The sequence below is a fragment of the Schistocerca gregaria genome, chromosome 3 (genome assembly GCF_023897955.1).
Source record: "Schistocerca gregaria isolate iqSchGreg1 chromosome 3, iqSchGreg1.2, whole genome shotgun sequence".
Classification (NCBI taxonomy): Eukaryota; Metazoa; Arthropoda; class Insecta; order Orthoptera; family Acrididae; genus Schistocerca; species Schistocerca gregaria.
This window is the reverse complement of record NC_064922.1, coordinates 608,030,765-608,052,256: the sequence shown is the minus strand read 5'-3', so window position 1 is coordinate 608,052,256 and position 21,492 is coordinate 608,030,765. Positions and strand designations below refer to the sequence as shown.

The following is a 21,492-nucleotide window of genomic DNA, read 5'->3' as shown; positions in this document are numbered from 1 at the left end:
CACTATTAAAACAAAAACTGAATGAAAAGTCCAGTAGTCTTCTGCAGATGTATTTATTTAAGTCGCTTAAAGACCCATACAACCGGTTTCCCAACTTTTAAGTTGCATCTTCTGGCGTATATCGGTAAAAAATGTTTTAAAATTGATGCTTTGATAATGGGGAACTGAAGTTATCTTAGACATCTTTAGGTATTGAAAGAACATACTTAACCATGGAAAACTAGATGCGTAACATTTTTTCCTTGGTTAAGTGTGTTCATTCAGTACAAGATATCTCAGATACCTTAAGTTATCAAAGCATTAATCTAACAAATTTCCTGTGCACGTATGCACCAGAGTAGTTGCGGAACAGATTGTATGGGTCTCTAAGCGACTTAAATAAATACGTCTAGAGCGACTTTTCATTGTTTTATATTCTAACAGTTTTAACTCCAGTTTTTTTTAAACATTCGTTGTACGGTGTGAACTGTCATTCATTCAGTCATGTATAACTGTCATAACTATGGTTGCCCCCGTTAAAAAAAAAAAAAGTTTCATCAATGGATCCAAGCCACAGAGAAAACTGCTGTGGCTATGAGGAACAAAGGTTCAAGTGGGTCTGAGCACTATGGGACATAACATCTGAGGTCATCAGTCACCTAGAACTTAGAACTACTTAAACCTAACTAACCTAAGGACATCACAAACACCCATGCCCGAGGCAGGATTCGAACCTGCGACCGTAGCTGTCGCGCGGTTCCAGACTGAAGTGCCTAGAACCGCTCGGCCACACCGGCCGGCGAGGAACAAAGGAAATGTATCAAATACATGTTCACAAATATAGGCTTCCAAAGGTAGAGCCCATGTTACAATGTGCGGTACTCTGCAAAGTACACTTCTGTGGGCAACACGGCGCACATAGCCTAGAGCAGGACGAATGGTTGAAAGCCAGCATTAATGTGTGATTTCAGTGCCTGCACGTCTCGGACGGCCTCTGCGTGTGCGACACATCTCACGTGCATCACAAGTAGAAGCTCAGAGCCTAGGAGGCATTCCGTAGAACGAGGATGGTGTGGCCGAGCGGTTCTAGGGGCTGCAGTCTGGAACCGCGCGACCGCTACGGTCGCATGTTCGAATCCTGCCTCGGGCATGGGTGTTTGTGATGTCCTTAGGTTAGTTAGGTTTAAGTAGTTCTAAGTTCTAGGGGACTGATGACCTCGGAAGTTAAATCCCATAGTGCCCAGAGCCATTTGAACATTTTTTTTTTTTGATCCAGTTTTGTCCAACATACTGCCGCTGGAAACGTGTTGCGCACCATAGTAACGCAGAAGTGGTCTGGAACCCTACAAGATTGTCCGCACTGTCGAAGTTAATAGGAACAGAGGCAGTTTTCTCGCAGTTATGTGTGGCATGTAAGGCGCAGTTGAGGGACGACCGGTCCTGCTACGTAGTCGTCATCTACCCCCGCCAGTACATATTAACCTGGTATAGCGATTTGGCTGACATCACTGGGAGTTTTCCAACACCTCTTCTAAGGCTAAGTTCGCTGCACGCCTTGGTAGAGTGCGGACGTGTAACAGCAGTATCACGCTAGCGAAAACAGTTCAATTTCCTTGTTTACTTCATGTGTGTGGAAGACGTAAAATCTAAGCTCTTCTCTGCAAAGTTAAAGACTAATCGCCTCCATGGACGGTGGCTATGGCGACGATGCAAATAGTGAACTGAATAGTGGTAACAGTCACCCGGCGCAAGATGAAGATGTCGTGACGGCAAGACCAGAGAACAACTCACAGAAGCGATAGATGAACGACAGTGACAACAAGCAGAAAAGGAGCAGTACCAATAAAATGCAGCGTGTAGACGAAGAAAACGAAAGCGGATGCCATTCTAATGATACTACGCAGTCCTCACATGCAACACTTACAGACCCAGTAAGGGGCGGGGCTCAGGACGTACAGTGAATTAATGTGTACGCTGAATCTGAAATTGGTCCTTTTCAACTCTTTATTGGAAACGAAGATAAGAATACGGGTCGTTTACCTCCAATGCCTTCGGGTAAACTATTACATCGTTAGTGCAAAGGCGTAAATAAATACGTAAAAAACAAAAGTGTACTAAAAGCAGAAAGTTGCTTTGCTTAAGGTGCAACGCTTTAGTTCAGGTTTTGGGAGTATTAACATACATGCCTATGTCCGGTCTTTCATGACGGCGTGACAAGGTATCACCCAAGATGGGGACTTTATTTGTCTGTAGAAGAAACTTCAGACATAACCAGTGAAGCGTACCTGTAGTAAAAGTGAAACACTACAACAAACCCATTACAGTAGGACATCAAAAAGCCTATCCCAGTACGTTTGCTAACAGTGAAGTCCTCCCCGCCCCCCTCTCCAAAACAGAAGAAAGAAAGAAAAAAAATCAGGCTATGTTTCTATTCACTGAGTAAGATGCCAGGTGAAGCCATTAATACCATACGTCTTACCAAGCCGGAACTATTTGAGAGTTAAACATGGAGGTAATGAGTGTCGTAATTGCGGAGGCTGTGATAAGGGTATTGAATGTGACTGTGATAAAGACACTCCTCCTACACTCTATACTCATATGTAAGCAACCTATCAGGATGGTTCGCAGATGGATGAAGATACAAGACACAGTTCGGCTGCACTACTCCGTTGTTTTGGACTATTAATTATTTTCCTGTAATTTGCGCCTATGGTCACAAACTTTTTGTTAACAGATTACCAGTTTCGGACTTTAATGACCATCATCAGATCTGTTTCATAAAAACAAAGTCCTAAAGTTAATTATTGTCGGTCTCCAGTTGTGGAGTATCATCGAGTTACTTTCATTAGTGATCTCTGCGATTAATCTGCCAAATCTGTCTTCTCGACGTTAGTCCGGCGCAAGATGATGTGCATTGAAATCCTCCTTTATTAATTTTGCATTAGTGCCGGAACTGACGAGAGTACCCAGATGGACTTTAGTTATATCATTATGTGGTGCCCTGAATACAGAAATTATGTCGAAGTTTCCAGTATCTGAGAGAATGGAGACACCTGCGTATTGCCTAATGTAAAATTTTTATTTGGGATCTCATGTTTAATTAGAAGCGCTTTTCCTCCATACCCGTCTTCTCTATCACAGCTCATATTGTTCGAGCTGGATGTTGTTGTTGTTGTGGTCTTCAGTCCTGAGACTGGTTTGATGCAGCTCTCCATGCTACTCTATCTTGTGCAAGCTTCTTCATCTCCCAGTACCTACTGCAACCTACATCCTTCTGAATCTGCTTAGTGTACCCATCTCTCGGTCTCCCTCTACGATTTTTACCCTCCACACTGCCCTCCAATGCTAAATTTGTGATCCCTTGATGCCTCAAAACATGTCCTACCAACCGATCCCTTCTTCTAGCCAAGTTGTGCCACAAACTTCTCTTCTCCCCAATCTTATTCAATACCTCCTCATTAGTTACGTGATCTATCCACCTTATCTTCAGTATTCTTCTGTAGCACCACATTTCGAAAGCTTCTATTCTCTTCTTGTCCAAACTAGTTATCGTCCATGTTTCACTTCCATACATGGCTACACTCCAAACAAATGTTTTCAGAAATGACTTCCTGACACTTAAATCTATATTCGATGTTAACAAATTTCTCTTCTTCAGAAACGCTTTCCTTGCCATTGCCAGTCTACATTTTATATCCTCTCTACTTCGACCATCATCAGTTACTTTACTTCCTAAATAGCAAAACTCCTTTACTACTTTAAGTGTCTCATTTCCTAATCTAATTCCCTCAGCATCACCCGATTTAATTGGACTACATTCCATTATCCTCGTTTTGCTTTTGTTGATGTTCATCTTATATCCTCCTTTCAAGACACTGTCCATTCCGTTCAACTGCTCTTCCAAGTCCTTTGCAGTCTCTGACAGAATTACAATGTCATCGGCGAACCTCAAAGTTTTTACTTCGTCTCCATGAATTTTAATACCTACTCCAAATTTTTCTTTTGTTTCCTTTACTGCTTGCTCAATATACAGATTGAATAACATCGGGGAGAGGCTACAACCCTGTCTCACTCCTTTCCCAACCACTGCTTCCCTTTCATGCCCCTCGACTCTTATGACTGCCATCTGGTTTCTGTACAAATTGTAAATAGCCTTTCGCTCCCTGTATTTTACCCCTGCCACCTTTAGAATTTGAAAAAGAGTATTCCAGTCAACATTGTCAAAAGCTTTCTCTAAGTCTACAAATGCTAGAAACGTAGGTTTGCCTTTTCTTAATCTTTCTTCTAAGATAAGTCGTAAGGTCAGTATTGCCTCACGTGTTCCAACATTTCGACGGAATCCAAACTGATCCTCCCCGAGGTCCGCATCTACCAGTTTTTCCATTCGTCTGTAAAGAATTCGCGTTAGTATTTTGCAGCTGTGACTTATTAAACTGATAGTTCGGTAATTTTCACATCTGTCAGCACCTGCTTTCTTTGGGATTGGAATTATTATATTCTTCTTGAAGTCTGAGGGTATTTGGCCTGTCTCATACATCTTGGCGATGTAAGTCAGTAGAGCTAAGCACGTCTCACTGCGTATATTTCTATATGCTGCACGTTTATAAATGAAAGTAATCTGTTTTTATTACTGCCTATAGAAAGTGCTTTCCATAGCATTATATTTTACGGTAAAACAGCCATTTACCATTGATTTGTCAACTGCCATTAACGTCGTAGCGAGGATCTTATAGCCCGCATCTCGTGGTCGTGCGGTAGCGTTCTAGCTTCCCGCTTCCGGGTTCCCGGGTTCGATTCCCGGCGGGGTCAGGGATTTTCTATGCCTCGTGATGGCTGGGTGTTGTGTGTTGTCCTTAGGTTAGTTAGGTTTAAGTAGTTCTAAGTTCTAGGGGACTGATGACCATAGATGTTAAGTCCCATAGTGCTCAGAGCCATTTGAACCATTTGAGGATCTTATATACACTCCTGGAAATGGAAAAAAGAACACATTGACACCGGTGTGTCAGACCCACCATACTTGCTCCGGACACTGCGAGAGGGCTGTACAAGCAATGATCACACGCACGGCACAGCGGACACACCAGGAACCGCGGTGTTGGCCGTCGAATGGCGCTAGCTGCGCAGCATTTGTGCACCGCCGCCGTCAGTGTCAGCCAGTTTGCCGTGGCATACGGAGCTCCATCGCAGTCTTTAACACTGGTAGCATGCCGCGACAGCGTGGACGTGAACCGTATGTGCAGTTGACAGACTTTGAGCGAGGGCGTATAGTGGGCATGCGGGAGGCCGGGTGGACGTACCGCCGAATTGCTCAACACGTGGGGCGTGAGGTCTCCACAGTACATCGATGTTGTCGCCAGTGGTCGGCGGAAGGTGCACGTGCCCGTCGACCTGCGACCGGACTGCAGCGACGCACGGATGCACGCCAAGACCGTAGGATCCTACGCAGTGCCGTAGGGGACCGCACCGCCACTTCCCAGCAAATTAGGGACACTGTTGCTCCTGGGGTATCATCGAGGACCATTCGCAACCGTCTCCATGAAGCTGGGCTACGGTCCCGCACACCGTTATGCCGTCTTCCGCTCACGCCCCAACATCATGCAGCACGCCTCCAGTGGTGTCGCGACAGGCGTGAATGGAGGGACGAACGGAGACGTGTCGTCTTCAGCGATGAGAGTCGCTTCTGCCTTGGTGCCAATGATGGTCGTATGCGTGTTCGGCGCCGTGCAGGTGAGCGCCACAATCAGGACTGCATACAACCGAGGCACACAGGGCCAACACCCGGCATCATGGTGTGCGGAGCGATCTCCTACACTGGCCGTACACCTCTGGTGATCGTCGAGGGGACACTGAATAGTGCACGGTACATCCAAACCGTCATCGAACCCATCGTTCTACCATTCCTAGACCGGCAAGGGAACTTGCTGTTCCAACAGGACAATGCACGTCCACATGTATCCCGTGCCACCCAACGTGCTCTAGAAGGTGTAAGTCATCTACCCTGGCCAGCAAGATCTCCGGATCTGTCCCCCATTGAGCATGTTTGGGACTGGATGAAGCGTCGTCTCACGCGGTCTGGACGTCCAGCACGAACGCTGGTCCAACTGAGGCGCCAGGTGGAAATGGCGTGGCAAGCCGTTCCACAGGACTACATCCAGCATCTCTACGATCGTCTCCATGGGAGAATAGCAGCCTGCATTGCTGCGAAAGGTGGATATACACTGTACTAGAGCCGACATTGTACATGCTCTGTTGCCTGTGTCTATGTGCCTGTGGTTCTGTCAGTGTGATCATGTGATGTATCTGACCCCAGGAATGTGTCAATAAAGTTTCCCCTTCCTGGGACAATGAATTCACGGTGTTCTTATTTCAATTTCCAGGAGTGTATAAGATCTTTCAAGTTGCGCTGCTAGACGTTTGCATGCACTCACGAAACATATCGACTATAGAAATTTATCTTTCCTGCTGTTAGTGCAGCTGAGACTTGGGAATGTGATGGGAGATATTGGCAATTCTGTTGTCGACAGCCGATTTCCTGGTATGGCTTTGAATTGTGTCTAAATCCATCTGAGTTCCCTTAAACAACGATAACAGTCAGAATAATTCACATGTAGGTCGTAAGTCGAGTACTGAATTAGTTCTCAGAATCTAAAATGGTCGTTTAAGCTACAACTGCTCTTATTTTCATGTCACAAGCCTTCAGCCTTAATCAACATTTCAGCAATGAGAAAGTCTGTTACGATTGCAGCATCGCGCTGCCCGTGTGCTCCAGCTCTCGTCTCCCAGTGCCAAGAATGTGGTGAAAGTTAGGCCAAATTTCACTGGATAACAACAAATGTTTGTCTAGTTTTTCTTTTTTATCTTTCTTTGAGCGAGCTGTAACTGCAAAGAACGAAATTGTAGGAAAGCCTCGAACGCGCTACCGCTTGTGGTCAGTAGGCTGCACAGGAAGCTGGTGACAATTACCATCTCTACTAGACAGTGGTGAAACTTATTTATTGTGAGTGAAATTTTGGAAATTTGTGGTAATGACTATGGGACCAAAGTGCTGGGGTCATCGGTCCCTAGGCTTATGCACTACTTATTCTAACTTAAACTAACTTACGCTAAGGACAACACACACACTCTTACCCGAGGGATGACTCGAACCTCCGACGGGGGGAGCTGTGCGAACCGTTACAAGACGCCTGAGACCGCTCGGCTACCCCGCGAGGCCCTTATTAATGAATTATTTTTGTTATTGCAGAAGGCAGAGGCATCCCTCTCTGGTGGGCTTACAACAAAAGTTGATGCTGATGAGTTTATATGTTTCGTCAGTTTTTGTATTGTTAGCCACTGGAGTTGATCCTTGTTACTTATATCTAACAAACTGTCATCTTTAGTGTGTTATTAAAGTTAAATTAACTTCGCAGGTGAATACGTCTCATACAGAAATAAAAAAAATAAAAATAGAAAATAACTGCTGAAGTCCAACTAGGAACCATCCATATAGAAAGACAGATCGCTGAGTATTCAGTTAGTGAGCCCCCAGGAAATGTTCCCCTGTTCCAGTAGTATGAATTATATCTTTCGATAGTGGCACCGCATTCGTTACTTCATCTAATACACGAAGAGAAAGGACAGGGCCATTTCCCCATGATATGTCACATTAACTTTCCACTCCAGGCAGTCCCAAACAGAATAAAAGCGATACATTATATTTCATTTGCGTTACTATTGTATAGACCGTAATGTGTGGTAGTGATTTCCGCCACCAAATTTCGTAATGTTAAAAGTACATATCGCGCGGTGACTAATCATTAACTCAGGAGATAAGATAATGTTCGGAACTGTGCAGTCAATCTTCGTTCGGTTCAAAGGCTCTAAGCAATATGGGACTTAACTTCTGATGTCATCAGTCCCCTAGACTTAGAACTACTTAAACCTAACTACCCTAAGGACAACACACATACCCATGCCCGACTTGAACCGTCACTTTGACATGTAGTATGCAGTTCTTTAATGTGTAAGTAAGCAAGGAAGAGGAGCGGAGGAAAGCGCTATCAGATACATATGTCACTTACGGCACTAAATAAACTATTATTGGAAACGTTGACGTAATGTCCTAAGCGTAAGGAAGACAGCAAATATTTTTTAGCGTCGACAAGAATTAGTAATAAATCAGAGTGTGAACAAATGACAAATAACAATGAGGCGAACTACGGAGAGTAACGGAGCACATCGACAGCGCTTCCACTCGTATTGGAAAAATTTGTGGTCTTGTAGTGTTATCTGAGCAATGGTATATCTCCAGTAATTTCCTTCAGTCTAGAAATGCTGAGTACTTCTTTTGTAGTTGAGCACTGGGCGATTGTATGGATGGAGAGGTGGATGGCATGGATATACTCCTGAGAACCTCGTTTTCAATGAAACTGTGTCAAACCTGTCTCGTCTACACATTAATGTAGAGTCTAAGAAATTTAGTGAAACGGGTGACGTTTGTGTAGCCTCTGGAAGCACACAGCACAGAGGAGCTCAAAGCAACGATCAAATCTCTGATAACTTACCGAATAAACGCCTGGAAGCAAGCGTCGAAACAGCCTCTGGAGCAACTGGCTGCAGCGTGCACACCTTCAGCCACTTATGTCGCACCGAATAACTTTGCCAGATGACGTACTCGGTGACGTCACAATCGCTGTATCATCGGGAAGAAGAACCTTGCTATCAGTGGCTGGCGGAATTGTCAGCTCACGCTAGTTTACGCTCAGACATTTGTCTTCGCCTGGTTTGCGCATAATCACTATGACACAGCTTTTAGTGTAGGGTTGCATGACTCATATTTAGACCACGGCCTCTCATTCCTAAAGTTTTAACTCAAAGTTAACGACGTAATTACGACAAAGCTGGATGACATTACTGAAATGAGACATTAAGATTATTCTAAAATTTGTCGTTCACTGTTGTTAAAACAGTGAGAGCTAAGAAATTTGATGTAGTAGTTTGCTCACAGTGTGACGTTAAGGATAGAGTTGTGGTGAAGGTGTCATTGGCTGGTATCGTTACGGTTCTCGTAAAAGCTTAACTCAAAAACTCTCTCGTTACACTTCTGCTTTTCGTAATCAGGAGCCTTCGCTAAAGACTGCTGACTCTTGATTTACAGAGGTCGTGCTTTCGTCAGCAAAGAAATGTGAGAAGATTGATTAAAATATGTTTTTGTCCCGAGATACAGCGGAACAGTTCGCAACCAGACTGAAAGGGATCACGATGGGTTTTTCAGTAAGACATTCTTAGGCGTACTGAGGTCTGTTTCTGTATTATGAGAGGTGGCGGTTTTGTTCGTAACATTTGTCACAGAGAGCATTTTTACTGAGTACATGCGTAGAGGAGCCTCTTTGAATACCAAAGTTCATGTTGTTGCCACATATTCAGTCCGCTGTTGAATTGCGGAATAATTTTATTGTACACATTTATGTTTTTAGAAAAATTCTCGGAATGGAGAAGGTTAGAACTGGGCCGGTGTGCCAGTCGGAATGTCAACAAGGTGTACCGCCGTTTAATAGAATGCAGGGCAGGAGGCGAACGTTGCCTCACAACCGCAGAAAGAGGTCGTGTTTTTTTTAAAAATATTTATATTTTGATTAAATTATTACTCTTTTGTGAAGATTCAGAAATCGGTTGTGGGTTTTGCACCACTTCTTACCGGGAAGAGCAAAGACTTTTCAAAAAACTTAGGTACTGTATGTGATAGTTTATACACTCCTGGAAACGGAAAAAAGAACACATTGACACCGGTGTGTCAGACCCACCATACTTGCCCCGGACACTGCGAGAGGGCTGTACAAGCAATGATCACACGTACGGCACAGCGGACACACCAGGAACCGCGGTGTTGGTCGTCGAATGGCACAAGCTGCGCAGCATTTGTGCACCGCCGCCGTCAGTGTCAGCCAGTTTGCCGTGGCATACGGAGCTCTATCGCAGTCTTTAACACTGGTAGCATGCCGCGACAGCGTGGACGTGAATCATATGTGCAGTTGACGGACTTTGAGCGAGGGCGTATAGTGGGCATGCGGGAGGCCGGGTGGACGTACCGCCGAATTGCTCAACACGTGGGGCGTGAGGTCTCCACAGTACATCGATGTTGTCGCCAGTGGTCGGCGGAGGGTGCACGTGCCCGTAGACCTGGGACCGGACCGCAGCGACGCACGGATGCACGCCAAGACCGTAGGATCCTACACAATGCCGTAGGGGACCGCACCGCCACTTCCCAGCAAATTAGGGACACTGTTGCTTCTGGGGTATCGGCGAGGACCATTCGCAACCGTCTCCATGAAGCTGGGCTACGGTCCCGCACACCGTTAGGCCGTCTTCCGCTCACGCCCCAACATCGTGCAGCCCGCCTCCAGTGGTGTCGCGACAGGCGTGAATGGAGGGACGAATGGATACGTGTCGTCTTCAGCGATGAGAGTCGCTTCTGCCTTGGTGCCAATGATGATCGTATGCGTGTTTGGCGCCGTGCAGGTGAGCGCCACAATCAGGACTGCATACGACCGAGGCACACAGGGCCAACACCCGGCATCATGGTGTGGGGAGCAATCTCCTACACTGGCCGTACACCACTGGTGATCGTCGAGGGGACACTGAATAGTGCACGGTATATCCCAACCGTCATCGAACCCATCGTTCTACCATTCCTAGACCGGCAAGGGAAGTTGCTGTTCCAACAGGACAATGCACGTCCGCATGTATCCCGTGCCATCCAACGTGCTCTAGAAGGTGTAAGTCAACTACCCTGGCCAGCAAGATCTCCGGATCTGTCCCCCATTGGGCATGTTTGGGACTGGATGAAGCGTCGTCTCACGCGGTCTGCACGTCCAGCACGAACGCTGGTCCAACTGAGGCGCCAGGTGGAAGTGGCATGGCAAGCCGTTCCACAGGACTACATCCAGCCTCTCTACGATCGTCTCCATGGGAGAATAGCAGCCTGCATTGCTGCGAAAGGTGGATATGCACTGTACTAGTGCCGACATTGTGCATGCTCTGTTGCCTGTGTCTATGTGCCTGTGGTTCTGTCAGTGTGATAATGTGATGTATCTGACCCCAGGAATGTGTCAATAAAGTTTCCCCTTCCTGGGACAATGAATTCACGGTGTTCTTATTTCAATTTCCAGGAGTGTATGTCACCCCTTTCGTTTGTAGAAGGCATAGCGTTCTCAAGATCAAAAACACAGTTCGCATTGCCACTTAATTTATTTGTGTCGTGATCATGTTCGACCACGACCGGATTTGGGACATAGCAACTACTAACAGAGAAACGTAAGGGACCAGACAGAGCTTTACTACACCACACGTAAAAGAAATTGGATTTAAATCATAAAGAAAGTAAATAGCAATGCGTCTTCTGCCTTAACTACGACGTTTGCCGACATGCAGTCGGTCCCTGTTAGCTGTATAAGAACTATAAAAACACCGTTATTCCTGTTGCCATTAATAAGAGATTGATAGCATAAAAATACTTTAAGTAATAAGCAGGCACAACAGCATTTGAGAGCACAATAACCGATTCAACAACCTTAGTCAGTACTGCTAACAATAGGCTCCGTACATTTCAATTTTATATCTTGCTGGCTGTTTCTTTAAATAAAGTCCTTTAACATTTTCGACATTTCATCGCAGCTGCACACATAAATTCTTACATAGCACTGAACAATAGTAATATTTTATTATAACTAATTAGTGGCTGATGACCACGCCACATACGCGTCCGCCGTCTTTAAAAAAAAATATCAGGACTGTGGTAACAGAAGAGGATTACAATTCTTAAGCTGTTAAAAAAATTAGAAAATGTCGCTGTCGATACAGTTTATGAACAATTTGTATTCTGCGCCGTGGCGCGTAAGATATTCTTTGAAATATCAGGTGGTCGCTACTCAGTCACGATCCAAGAAATTTTACACAGATTGTATGGCTTTTATGAGCCTTAATGGTTAGATTATCGAAAGTAAGTTTATTTAAGCTATCGAAACAGATACTAAATTACAAGGTAGACACAAACGCAAACATTATTATGCTACATAATAAAGCAGTGTGAAGTAAGACATCACAGCAAAAATAAACGTAGACAGAAAGAACCAAACTTTGCGACCGATAATAATTACCAAAGTACCACAAGCAGCGCAAAAAATGGTTCAAATGGCTCTGAGCACTATGGGACTTAACATCTATGGTCATCAGTCCCCTAGAACTTAGAACTACTTAAACCTAACTAACCTAAGGACAGCACACAACACCCAGCCATCACGAGGCAGAGAAAATCCCTGACTCCGCCGGGAATCGAACCCTACAACCCGGGCGTGGTGAAGCGAGAACTCTACCGCACAACCACGAGATGCGGGCAAGCAGCACAGACGGGCTCGTTAAAACAGGGCAAATGCGCTCATACATCCAGAGCCACCGCAACATGGGTGCAGACTTGGCCTCTTAAATAGCAAAGCTCAGGAACACATTCTGTCGTGTTGCTTTTCTCTCTGTGTCACTGGAGTCAGAGAGAACGACTGTCTATTGAGTTTCAGTGAAACCACGACACGATTATCGATAATGGTCAACCTGCTACCTGCTGACTTCAGCACCGAGATGTAGTCAACCTGATGCACACAACGACCGTGGTGCCTAATGGGTCGTCCGGGAAGAGAATACTAGTGTGAGGCCAGCCTTCACGTACTGGAGGTCACCGCAGATCATCCCGCAAGCTGTCACCTTCACACCTATCAGGCTTGTTGCTCCTCGCAGCCCCCTGACAGGCTCGTGAGCATTTGCTGCCGTCTTGTTCGGTAAACGGTGGGTGGCCAGGGCCTAGTCGTCACAACAACCGGCATCCTAGACCACAATCAGCACTCTCTACGTGAGTTCGCGACGAGCTGCCTTCCAGAGCACTGAGATCGAAGCCGCACCGGGTCACAGAACGCCTGGGCAGCTCCCTCCCGTGGCCAAACAAGCGCACGGCGATGGCACTGACCTGCGAGAGCGACATCAAGATTCGCTGACAATGCATCAGCACTTCTTCACGGCAAGCCCGGTTACGCTCGGCCACCGACCGCAGCTCTGAAGACACTTATAACTCTACACCCTTTGCACGATAGATAGATTTTAGTAAAGATACCACTGGTTCACCGACGCCGCTCACCAACACTCCGCGCTCGACTTTCTGTCATAACGCGATCGCAGCTCACTGGGTCGCAACATAGTGCTGCCTAGGGCTTCTTTTGTCGAACACTGGTAGAATCTGGACGGTTGGCTTGGCCTTGCTGATGTGGAGGTTTTATTTCGGAATGCAGCAGCTGCAATTTGGAACTTATCAACTGAGTTAACATATGAACATGCACTAGTGTGCACTAATATTGCAGGAAATGGAACGCCGTGTTTCGGGAGCGTTTTCAGCTTGAAATGTTTCATTATTAAATCTTATGTTTTGGCTATTAGAATATTGTCAGTTTAACCACTTCTTAATACTCATGAACTCAGGAAAGCTTTACGTCACTCTTTCCCCTTTCTTTTTAAAGTACTGAATATTTTATATTCAAATTAGAGTACTTGTAAACAACAATTAATTTCAATGTAGATATGATGATCTTTTCTAGTTCTGTTCGTGTCAGTCGTTTATGATTAATACACAACTAAATCACACTCATACCACACACCACATCTGCCTGTTCAAAAGTTTTTGTGTACGGTTAGCTGGATATGTATTGTAGATTGCGTGGCTCGATTATTTGTGAATGGTTTATTGACGCTTGGCCTCCCCGAATTGCATCTAGCAACATTTGTTTATGTAATATCAAATGGTTCAAATGGCTCTGATCATTATGGACTTAACATCTGAGGTCATCAGTCCCCTAGAATTTAGAACTACTGAAACCTAACTAACCTAAGGACTTCACGTACATCCATGCCCGAGGCAGGATTCGAACCTGCGACCGTAGCAGTCGCGCGGTTCCGGACTGAAGCGCCTAGAACCGCTCGGTCATAGCGGCCGGCTATGTAATATCAAAAGCAGCATGATTTCTTTCAGCTCGTTTTGTTGCAGATGAGTGTAGTCAAGGTAGGCATGCACTGCAGAGTAGAGCTATGTTTCCGTTGTTGCACAGGTAAGTCATATCATTCTTTGAGCCATGATCAGACTTTGTTCAGTGCCTTTAAGGAATGGTGAGTGTTTATTCATTTTGCACAGATTGAGATTACCTTAAGCTGTAGTGCATGTTTATCCTGTATGTCTATCAGTTATAGTTGTTGGGTCAAACTTACTGGCGTATTCAGAGCACTGTGTTAAAAAATGTTTGCTGTATACTCGTAGCAGTGGATAGGTACACTTCGTATTCAGTGATTAGTTCAATGATGATGCAAGAATCTGTAAATGTTCCATATTAGAAGTTCAAATACAAAAATCAAGTGTGAAGTTAATATACAGAAGTCGCATCTGGAAGGTCAGATTTGTAGACTTCACACAGATTACATAAACCGTAAAAAAACTGTACATATTGGAAGTTCAAATACGGAAGTTTCATATAGTCCCTTCATTCGTGTTTCGCAGAATTCCGTGTAAGAAAAGGGCACTCTTGAGTTTCGTACGAGCGATGCTTTTAAATCCTTTTTGATTTGAGAATAGAAGCGTTTTTACCTCAACGAAGTTTATTGTATTCTAACCTAGAACTTGCTGAAGAATTCTGCAGTAAACCGACGTTAACGATATTTCTCTGTAATTTTGCTGATCCGTTCTCTTACCCTTTTTATGCACAGTAGCTGCCTGCACCTTTTTCCATTCGGGATGATTCCGCGCTCCTAAGGGAAGACTTTCTTCGAATGATTTTACAATTTTACTGTGGAATCAGGTGGACCTTAAAAATACGGGGTGATTAGGTTGAGATCGCTAGAGTGCTTACTCGTATCTGGATAACTTCGCAATCAGACTGAATTTCGATCTCCATAGACATAGTATTTTGTCAATCACAAGAAACGCTCCCCTCTTTTGATATCCGACCTCTCTTTTATATAAGCGTTCCACGCCGCGTTAAAGATTTCGTAGCTCTCTACTTTCAGTTTCATCTATTGCTACACGCAGATTCCGTACTAGGACTGCTGAACGTATAATCTGTTTAGGCGACACGTACACAACTTTGGAAGCTGTATCACGCCGTTACATCACGGATTAGCATGTGTCTCGAATGCGATCAGTCACCGTGTGATTTCTTAATTCACAAGGAACTGGCTATGATAAGAAATTCGTTGTCATTCGTCTTGCGATAACTTTTTCTTTGGGTGGGGAGGGGGGGGGGGGGGCAGTATGACTCACGACAGTGTTACATTTCTTATTTTGCTCTCTGGTCTAGAAAGAGAATTATGAAAATACTTAAAATATTTTTATTGTGTTATCCATCGCGAGACAAGATGATTGCTCTGACACACGTTTTTCTTGCTTTCCCAAAAGTATCACCTGTCCTTACTGAAGTTTCAGTGTTGTGTATTAACACTAATTATCTACTGCAGGGAGTTGGAACGAGCACATGTGGAGTCTGTTTGTGGCGTTGATGACGCCAAAGGTGAGTGTTTAAGATGATATCGTTGCCAGATGCAGACTGTTTCTCGAATGTCCTCATCGAGGGCATGTATCACTATCAATAGTATGCGAGCAGACTGAAACGACGAAAGAAAATTAGTACCAAAGCCGCGTTTCGGACTCGGGTCCCCTGCTCAGTACGCTGGTGTGCTGACAACTACACCAGTCTGACACAGTGCCTGTGCAAAAACGCTTGGACTACCCTAGCATGCCTCCCTCCACAGTCCAAATTCCCATTCACGACTCAGACCACTTGGCATTCCCCCTAAACTCTAAAAGCACTGTACGGGCTCTCCAACTGTATTGAAATAACATCTCTGCATCGAATGAAACAGTTGAAACGTCCCCTTAGAAAAATTATTGAATTACTGTGCTGATAAATCTCTTACATTATTTGATTTTCAAACAGCTGAGCAGAACTGAACGTACTCAGACATTTCGCTCTTTACCTATTCTGATCAACACTAAACTGACACACAATATTTTTAGCGCAACGCAATCTGACTTTTAATAATCCCTATAAAAGAATGGCCCTGACTAACAATGACCTATACTTTCAGGAATTCTTACGTCACAAAAAGCTTCGTTTCTCCAACTACTGCAATACAGCGAGCCTCCACTACTGCCAGCTAACTAAAAGATTCAAACTACTGAACGCACTAACTACTGATAGGCATAGTTAGCAAATGAAAGATTTTGATAGAGAACAAACAATGTATTTAACTTAATAGTGTTCAAAAGTTATGACTTTCTTACAAATGTACTGTTTCTGATGGACACACGTCCAGATCATCCGCTCTCAAAAATCCGCCATCTCACTTCCCCATATCCACCACTGCTGGCGGCTCACCTCCAACTGCGCAACGCTACGCGCTGTTGACAGCCAACAGCCCAACACTACAATAGCGAATATTACAACAATGTCACCCAGCCACAAACTGCACACAGCACAGCCAGTGATTTTCATACAGAGCGCTACGTGGCGTTACCAATATAAAAACCTAAACAGCCTACTTACACGGTGTCCTGCCTGAAACTCAGACACAGACACTTTAATCAAATGGAACTATGTGGCTACAGAGACCTTTTCGAGTCTCAAACACTTATGATTTGTATATGCAGACTGAAGCGACTACTTAAAATTTGTACCGAAGCCAGGATTCAAACGGGTGACCTGCTCACTAGGCAGATATACTAACTTCTATGTCACCCTGGCTCAGTGACCTGCTCACTAGGCAGATACTCTAACCTCTATGGCACCCTGGCTCAGTGACTGTACAACTGCAGCGAGAACATTAGCACGACTCCCTCCTCTATCTAAATTCTATAAACATCAAAGATGTTGGAGACTTGAAAAGGTCTCTGGAACAATATAGTTTCATTTGATTAAAGCACTTGTATCTAGGTTTCAGGCAGGACCCCCGTTTCGTTAGATGCTCAGGTGCTATTCCAATGCAAATTGAGAGCCTCTTCAGTGCTGTTTGAGTTTAGGGTGAATACCAAATGGGCGGAGGTATGAATGGGAATTTGGTTCGAGGAGGGAGGCATGCTAGGGTGGTCCACGCGTTTGTGCAAAGGCACTGTGTCAGACTGGTGTAGTTGTTAGAACACCTGCGTAGTGAGCAAGGGACCTTGAGTCCGAAACCCGGCTTTGGTACCATTTTTCATTCGTCGTTTCAGTCTGCATATATACATCACAGGTGTTTGAGACTTGACAAAAAAATGAATCTTTTTACAGAAGTTGCTAGTTGAGGGATTAGCAAGCTGTCGGTGGATGCGCTGTTGCTCCTACTGATGGCCGTGGGTTTGGTCTTGATCTGGATGAAGAAGAGTTTATGGTTGCTTCTCCGTTTGATGCTGTTGATCCTGGTGCTTATATTTACCTCGAGACAAGATAACGGGATTGAAGAGTAGAAAATTCTGAAGGTTGTTCAGCGTTGTCTAGATAGGTGGAGAATATGATATGTAATATCAAAATTCGAAGGTTTTGGTCATGGCTCTGGGGTCGGTCTGTAAAGAGGGGCAGATGATATGTGGTAATAGGAACTCTGCTTGGAGCCTCACGTATAGACTGTGGGCGCAGAGTGTGGGTAGTTTAGCAGCCAGCGATTAAGAGAGCTCGTTTCCACAACGCACAGCACCACATACTCGCAGCAGGCACTGTGTACACAGCAGCATGCCTGAGACGGTCCTCCTACGCCACGTTATGTCACGTGAAGCGATCCCATGGTCCCCTGAGTGGTATAAAGCTGCCCGCACAGTGACAACAACCAAGTCTAGTATTCATCCCTGCATTTCTTCTAGATAAGCATCCGTTATCGTTGTGCTGGCGCTGCGGACTCGGAAAATGTCTGGTGTTTGACTGACTGGATTTCTCACAACAATACAATGGGCATGAGCCTTACACAGAAGGACATGAAATGTTTTACACTATTCATATTTTGCATAACTGCAACCAGCCGGAAGCAGCGGTTGTGCGCCGAATTCTTAACTAGTTTTTTTGTTCAAATAAAGAAAACGGAAACGCCGTTGCAGTAGGTAGTGTAAGGGCGACGGCGTCTGAAGTCCAGATGAAGCGAGCGGATGCATCTCTTTCCGTTCGCGAAAACGCAAAATGGTGCTATCGGCGAGCAGCGAGTACCCCCGTAATTGGAGCAACAAAGTCTTGCTCGGAACGCGGCAACGGCAACGACTTCCTTGGTATCGAAGAACAGCGACCTCGTTAGTGAGGGTGATGATGGAATTTTATAGTCGACATTCGAATGGACGCAAGAGAGTAGCCCTCGTTGCAATCAGCGACACTGTAAGATCTCGCGAGGACCTTAGCGCTGGAGAACTACTCAATACACATTTTTCTTTTCTTTTTTCTCGTCAGTCTTCTGTTGCGGCCCCCACTAAATCTCCTGCATCAACCTCTTCATCTCAGAGTAGCACTTCCACCCTACTTCAGCAATTATTTGTCGAATGTATTTCATTCTCTGTTTCCCATACAATTTTCACCCTCTACAGCTCCCTCTAGTACAATATAGGTTATTCTATTGTGCATTGACACATGCCCTAACATCCTGTCCCAGCCGGTGTTTTAGATATGATTCTTTCTTCGCCGATTCTGAGGAGAACCTCCACATTCCTTATTTTATTAATCAAACATTTCTGTAGCATCATATCTCAAACTTTGATTCTCTTCTGTTTCGGTTTTCCCACTCTATAATTCACAACCTCACAGTGCTGCGCTCCGAACGTATATTCTCAGAAATTACTTCCACCATTAAGGTCTGTGTTTGATACCTGTATATTTCCCTTCGCCAGGAATGCCTTCTTTTCCAGGGCAAGTCTTCATGTTATGTCTTCATGTTATGTCCTCCTTGCATCGTCCATCGTCGGTTATTTGGGTCAGAAGGTAACGGAATTCTTTAGCTTTGTCTACTTCGTGATCAACAGTTTTGATGTCAAGTTTCTCGATATTCTCAATTCTGCTACTTCTCATTACTTTTGTCTTTTTCCGGTTTACGTTGAGTTCATATTCTGTACTCATTAGACTGTTGATAGTAACTTACTGTCCTGTAATTTGTCTCCACTTTCACTGAAAATAGCAATGCCAATAGCAAATCTTATTATCTATATCGTTCCACCCTTGCTTTTAATTTCACTCTTGAAACTTACTTTTATTTCCGTTATTGCTTCTTCAGTATATAGACTGAAAAACAGGGCAGAGAGACTACACCCTCTTTAATCTGAGCGCTTCATTTTTGATCTTCCTGTCTTATTGTTCCGTCTTGGTTCTTGGACATATTGTATATTACCCATCTTTCTCTTTAGTTCTGCTTCTATTTCACTCAGAATTTTGAACGTCTTGCAGCATTTTACATTGCCGAACGCTTTTTCTAGGTCAACAAATCCTATGAGAGTGCTTTAATTTTTCTTCAGTCTTGTTTCCATTATCAGGATCAAAGTCAGAACTTCCCCTCTGGGGCATTTATCTTTCCTAATGCGAAACTTGTCTTCATCTGCCTGATCCACAGTTTCCTTTCCCATTATTTTGTATATAATTCTGGTTAGCAGCTACGATGCATAAGCTGTTGAGCTAAATGTGTAGCAGTTTCCAGACTTACCTGCCCTTCATATCTTGGGAATTGTGTGGACGATATTTTTCCGAAAGTTTGATGGTATGTCTCCAGCAACATAGATTCTACGACCGTCGCTTCATCCAATGATTTTAGAAATAGCAATCGAGCGCAATCTATCCCTACTGCCTTATTTGATATAAAAGCTTTCAAAGCTCTTAAATTCTTACTCTAATACTGTAAAGTTTTCATACATGGTGTAGTGTTCATCCCATCCCGATATGCTAGTGTACTCATTCTCTTCCCTGAATGTCACAGTGTAAGGTTTCTAACTTACACCATTAAGCACAACGTAAACCAAGATCAAAGCTAAAATGTCGGCTGCCCCCCCCCCCATTTACGCTGTAAAAAACACTCGAATTTACGCGTTTCGAAGGTCAAGCATTCATCACCAGAATTGTTAAACAGAAATATCTAAAAGCTACCATGATTAAATAAAAATAAGAACAATAAAATATGTGATTACTTCCCATGCAACCGTGTCTTCTTAAACTACAGTGAACACTTCGTGATTCTAAATGAAGATGAAGCATATAGTTGCCCACATGCCCCGAAATTAAAATCCCGTCAAGAACAGAATGCTAATGGTGCAACTACAAACTCACTAAACATAGACGGATATTAATAAAGATCTGTCAAGTTCCTTAGTTGAAATTGTCGTGTTTCGTAGATTTTAAACGCTTACAATGTTAGTCATCTTATGGGGTAAGTTAATGAAATACACAATTAAAACCAACACACTACGATTTAAATTAAATGACAGTTTAAAACGTTAGTTAATAAATAGGGTAGAGCAGGTATCCATAAATTCATGCAACACTTGTAAAACGATGTACATTGGCCAGACGGTAGATCCTTTAAATTGAGCTGCAAGGAACACTTTTCAGCTTAATAATTTCGAAAAGTCGGCCATAACCATGAATATTCATGAAACAGACAACTCTACGTTGAGAAATAATGAGGATTTCGCAGGTTTGCAGATACTAGATAAATGTAAGAAACTGGATGTGCAACAACTGGGGATTATTGTACATAGCGTGAAAAACCGTAACACTATAGACGAAGGGCTTACAGGTGCCACAGACAACTTCTTCAAAAACTTTGATGTTCTTTTTTAACACCCTTCTCCGTTTTTAGTGACTTTAATTAGTGTTGCACCATTAGCATTCTGTTCCTGACAGGCTTTGAACTCTGAGCATCCGGGTAAGTATACGCGTCAGTATTGTTTGTTTCGTATCTCTTTGCTTATGTATTTGCAATCACGAACTTCTCATTCTAGTTACCTCCTCGTTTATTATTTATTTATTTATTTATGCATTTATTTTACCTGGCAAGATTAGGGCCTTCAGGCCCTCTCTTACACCTAACCAGGCATACTCGGATTGAACGAGTTACAGTTTCTACTTAACATTAAGGACATATAGCCTATTATGCAGTATTGATGTTAAAGAAAAAATAGATATTATAACAGTAGTACAATGATAATTATAACAATAAAAAATAATTATAACAATCAATAATAATAATAATAATAGTAATAATAATAATAATAATAATGACTATGTATATGAAAGTAAACATACTTTTCTTTTCTGAATGTCAGTCCCATTGTTAGTTGGGAATTTTCTCGTTATGTTCTTGCAGCTTGTGAGTTATTCTCATCGAGCAGAGACATAAGACGATAGAATGGGGTGAAAGAGATATATAAGAGGTAGATAGGTTAGAGGAAGAGAAATAGAACGGTAAAATTCGAAGCTGTGATGGAGAGGAGAAAGAAAGAGATGGGAGGGGCACAAGAATGGT

The 21,492-nt window shown here is 43.8% G+C and overlaps 1 protein-coding gene across 1 annotated transcript in view; it reads right to left on the bottom strand.

Annotated features, from left to right (window-relative positions):
- The window catches only part of LOC126354603 (UDP-glycosyltransferase UGT5-like), a 54,617-nt gene extending 46,023 nt beyond the window's left edge, over positions 1-8,594 (bottom strand). The window contains exon 1 of the mRNA XM_050004355.1: positions 8,523-8,594. The gene's annotated coding sequence lies outside the window, so the exon portion shown is untranslated. The remainder of the gene's footprint in view (positions 1-8,522) is intronic.
- Positions 8,595-21,492: the final 12,898 nt, after the last annotated feature.